Here is a 5,566-nt window from a genome sequence, read left to right as displayed (position 1 = left end):
GAAAAATGTTGCATCAGGGAACACTATGTGGTTGGAAATTATTTCTGATCATCCAGATGTTTGGGGGCATATTATTTCAACCAAAGGTAAATGACTTTAAGACAGAAAATGGAAGAAATGCTCCAGAAATTGTTAGTTCATGTAAAATGGCTACAACTTGGATGTTGAATGGATGTAAAGAGATTAACACTTCTTTTTTTTTTAAGTTAAACATGAGCCCAGCTCTGCTGAGAGCATTTGAATTGTGGTTTTGAGGAGTCACTTGTGCTAAGCTTCGCCAAAAAATGTTATCCTAACAGTTGCTTCTCTGTCCATCAGAGAAATAACGAAGAGGACAGCAGACAACAGACATCTGCTGTTTCAAAACTTCTTGAATGAGAAAGTCCTTAAAAGGCAAACTTGGGTCCTGAAGACAGCAAAATGTGAATTGATGAAGTGTGACACGAAGTTGAGGTTAGTTCAGATTTGGAGGGTTGTGAAGAATCCCATTAAAGAGTAACATGGATGAGTGAGCAGCCCAGTGGCAGGCTACCTGTGCTTAGCCCTGCTGAAGCCTTGGAAGGAACAGCTTATTGACAGTTGAGGGTTTTTGGAAGGTAGTGGTGGGGGAGTGAAATTGGTTTTTACTGAGAACAGGACAATGACGGTGTGGTTGTTCTACAGAAACAAACAAAACAGAATACCATGGAAACTAATGTCTGCTCTCTATCATTCCCAGATGCTCTTCTAATCAGCTCTAGTTAAAATACTTGCATGTTTTTAACCAAAGATTTTCATAACTGAGGATTATGTAGCTCTGATGGTGAGGCTATGCCAAAGTATGTCTTGTGCGTGTTGCATACCAGAATGAGGAAGAGCAAGAGATGTAAGTATTGGCATAGGCCTGTGCGAAGCATGTATTGCATAAAGGGAAACCAGGAGCCCGGCTCCCTCTTCAGTGACTGACACCCTATGGTGTGATCTGAAAGTCATGCGAAAGGAGAGAGGGCTTAGGAAGGGAAAAATGAAGCTTTTGGTGAGACTCACTGCACCAGGCTCCTATGGAATCAAATAGATTAATATAATATCATAGTGGTTTAATGCTTTTGACCTATGGTATGAGAAGGTTTAGGGCAGAGCTAAACAGCCTCTGCTTTAAGAACACATCACCAGGTAAAATGTAAGAGGCTCCTATTCGTCTCTAACATCAGGTGCATGCTGCCTTCAGATTCAGGATGGAGCTGGGCTATGACACTAGGGACAGTGGGCACCTTTTCCATGTGAAAATCCCTAAAATTTGTGACTCAAAGATCACCTCACTCACTTTTTCAGTAGTTGGCATACTCTGGAAGTATGAGACACATTAATGGCAAGTAGAGCACAGTTTGTGTTTGGGAACGTGCTGCTGAGGAAGAACCCAAGACTTTGAAAAGGACATTCCAACTGGAGAAGCCCGGCTCCTCAGTGGACTGCTGAGGCATCTCTGGAGACTTGCACTGGAGGGAACAGGGAGTTTTTTGCAAGAAGTAAGTGGGAAAGTATGTCAGTGAAGGACCGAAGTGAGCATTTTGTAGTGCTTCGAAGTCTGATTGTTTTACCATCCTGCAGGATATTTTGAAGGCTGTGGGATATGGAAAGCTATGTTCCCTTGCTACTTTAAATATCTCTGACCAAAATTATCCCATTCTTGTTAAACTCATGGAAAATGCTTCCGTGCACATTAGCAAACGGATTTTTCTTCTCTAGTTATCCAAAGCTTGGAATTTGCATATGTGTGCACCATGAGTCCATAAAATACCTACCTAATCCACAGATGTACATGTTTCAGAGCCATTGGTTGCCTGGAGATGTTCAGCTGCAGCATCTCAGCCTTCTACAGAGACGGAAAAGTCACCATCAGTTTGAGGGTGCTCCTGTAGGATCCTTTTGGCTAGTGAAAGTAGAAAAAATACTGAGAATCAGGGAATTTAATGTGACATGAAAATCGGGGAGCTTTTTTTAGAACTGCAAACCTCTGAACAAGAATTGCTTGCTCGTAGAAGTGCAAAAGCCTGTCAGAGTTCAAGGACCATCCAGACAGCACTCTTGGTCACATCTTTTAGTGTTAGGTAGTCCTGTGGGGAGCAGGGATTTGGACTCAATGATCCTTATGGGTCTCTTCCAACCCAAGATATTCTGTGATTATATGAAAAGGCAAATGGAGAAAACAGGCATGCACAAGCTGTATGGGATAGGCCTTGCATCGATTTAGTTGGGACTTAACTAAAATTAAGCTAAGGTTTGTAACCTTCAATTTCCTCAGTCCCTTAAGCTTGTTCACAGTTTTTTTGGTCCATAACGAAATGAGACAAAGGGGTAGAATGATTGAGAAAGCTGTATTAACAGCATTGTGTAAGCAGGAGGACTGTGCAACCTGTGTACTCCATTTCCATTAGACTTCCTAGCTGTAGGGTTTTTCTTCCTCCATGTAGACTAGTTTTGGATCAGTTAGGGCACAAAAGGTTTAAATCAGCATCCAATGAAGGCACCAGTATGTACGCTCCAGAAGGCAGCTTTGGTGCCTTTGCTGATGCAAGGATCTCTCTACTGTTGCTACTTTCTCTTACTTGTGTTTCCACATAGTAGTATCTTGCTCCTGGATAGCTGAAGCCTAAAGGAGTTGTGTAATGTATGTTAGATGGGGAGTAGTATATTTTTTATGTTTTGATATGCACTTAAAACCACTTCTTCCCAGAACAGCTGCATGGTGTGTTAGCAGAAAACTGCATGAAATGTGCAAGCAAAGGAGCCTTCTTGCCAGAGACAGACAGCTCAGACAGTGCAACCAACTACCGCAGTCTGGCCAGGCCCACCTTATCTCTAGCAGCTTCCCTTCCTTCATGACTTCTCCTCACTAGCACTAGAGATCTTTCTGTTCTACAACCCAGTGTTACCTTTAACTATTTCCTACCCTTGAGTTCACTTTTTGTATCCTGTTTCCCTCCAGATCTAGTTCCAGCTTTCTCTACTCTTTCCAGGCCCACTTCCATTGCTAAAGGTTTGTCGTCTGTCACCCAACTCTCACCTTTTTGCCATTTTTTCCTGCTGTTGACATCTCTGTGTGCCTCTCTGCCCTTGCCAGACCCTGTCACACAGTCACATTCTCAAGTCTCGAGGTCAGTTTGTAGTCCTGATCCCAGTTCTGTTTTCAGTGCTTCCTGATGCTTCCTTAGCTCTTCATCGGCTGTTGTCTCAAACACCCCCCACCCACTTGCTGCATCCTTGCTCATCCTGCTCAGACACCTTGCCCAAATACACCAGTACCATCAGTCCAAGGCACCTTTCCTTCCTCACATCTCTCCACCACAGTCATTGTATTCTCATGATGTCTCTTCCCCCTGTTCTCCTTTAGCTCATTTGTATTTCTCCATTTTGTTCTGTGTTCATGGCAAGTGACGGCCAGGCCTTGAGGCAGGAAATGTACCACGTACTATAAACCACTGCGGGTATCTGTGGTTCAGAAGATGTATATGGTCTAGAGCTAGCCTTGTTTTCAAGTTTCAAAATCTACTTATTTTTTACTGAGATGTCTTCCAAACATTTATTCATCTAATTAAATACAAAATCTGTAGCAAGATTGTTGATGCTTGTTTGTTGGATGTTTTAGGACTAGCAGATATCTTTGATGGTTAAAGTTCTGTGAGAATTTGTTAGCCCTTAAAAACACTAATAGAATGAGAGATGCATTTAAAATGGTCCATATCACTTCTGGCTTATCGAGGCAATATTGTTTGTATTTGGTCTTAAGTATTTTTAACACTGTGACTTTCCACATGATTTTCATTGTTTTAGAATTTCCTTCCTTGCTTATTTTGGCTTATTTATTAAAAAAAAATAATTAAAAAACCCAACTTGAATTCCTGAAGCCCAGTCCTGTTACCCACACGCAGCTCCCATGAACGCAGATCCTTTTCAGTGTTTATTTAACCAGCCATATCAATGGTAACAGAGTCACACTTGGCAGATCTTGAATTCCTCTCAGTCTCCCACCCTGTCCTATACGAACATGTACTTGTTTTGTTCTTCTGTAGTCCAAAAAATGAATGAAACCAGCTACTAACAAGACTTTATTGGATCAGATTTCACCCACATAAAGTTGTGTGACTACAATCAAAAGAAATGTTCCTTTCACATGTTAAGCCCTTAACAGGTTATATGTGTTGAACAGATTGTGTTTATTGGGAAGAGAAGAGAGGGAACTCAAAGTGAGAAGAAAAGCAAAAAGTGAACCAACCCAGGAACCCCAGTCTACTGTTTTTAGTACAATGTCTTTGTAGCAATGTTTTACAGGGAACGCCAGTATCTGGAGAACTATGTATTGTACATCATTCATACTTTGACCATCTACTGTGGTTACTGAAGACCAGGGAATTTTCTGTCCTTGAAGTATTGGTATATGGACTACCTTTATAACTACAGTTCTTCTCAAACTAAAATTCCCAGATCCATGTTATGGCGGGGAAGAGCAGCAGCACAGGAGTTCAAGTCCACATGGCTGTCCATCTTGAGGAACTCCACTGAGCTGTGACCAACCTTCTCCATATCTGAATGCAAGTTCACACACGCGTTCATAGTGGGTCCAGCTGGTTACTCCCAACACATCCACCATCATCCTTCACACAACTAATAGTTTCAAGGTCACACATCAAAGCCAGTGTCTCGTTAGTGCCATAATAGCTGGGGAAATAATGAATTCAGTCTGTTGTTCTGCAGATAGCAAGACCAGAGATATTCTAGCTTGGGCTCTGGAGCAGCCAAGCTGTGATGACTACACATGATGCCTCTGCATCCTAGATTTTGGCAAACGTTTTTATTCATTCTGATATTCTTTGTATATAAATTCCTGCATTCTTGACTTTATTTGTGTCTTTGCGTTGTTCAGTACTGTGAATAGGCAGAGCTTCTAGACAGCTGTGTAGTATTTATGTTACCTCACTCTTCACTTTGAGTGAGTCCTTTCTCCCTTCACAGACAGAGGGGAGAACCAGGTACCTGCAGCTGAACCACAGGAGTTCATCCTAGGACAAACCAACTCACCCTCTACAGGTCCTTAATCCTCTGCCGACAACGATGCTAATCCGCACGTAGACACTGTGTGGTATTGATAAGGCCCCAAGTTCAGCCACATGAAGCCCATTTCTAGACTGCAAAATGAAGTCTCCTTGGTAGATGTTTGCAGTCTAGGTGCATCAGATGGTTAAATTACACCTTAGGTGTAAATTAAACGTGTTTCTTGCCTCAGGAAGAAGTTAGAGAGGTATATGTTATCTGGAAAAAAAACCCAACCAAACAAATATAAAAAAACCACAGAACAAAACCCACCAAAACAACAACAAAACCTGAACCAACCAAAAAAACACCTCAAAACAACAAAAGCAACAAAAAAAATATGTTGGGAAGGTTTGCTATCCACATCTGGTTTACTGAGGCTTTACCGCCCTTCCAGGTTCCTACCTCTGCTGAGTTGAGCAGAAGCAGGAAATTATGAACACTTCTGAATTTATGTTTTGAAGGAGCTTGAGGAATACCATCATGGTGAGGACAGAGA

The sequence above is a fragment of the Mesitornis unicolor genome, unplaced genomic scaffold, assembly GCF_000695765.1.
Source record: "Mesitornis unicolor isolate BGI_N332 unplaced genomic scaffold, ASM69576v1 scaffold20671, whole genome shotgun sequence".
NCBI classification, from domain to species: Eukaryota; Metazoa; Chordata; class Aves; order Mesitornithiformes; family Mesitornithidae; genus Mesitornis; species Mesitornis unicolor.
Note: the sequence above shows the minus strand (reverse complement) of the source record.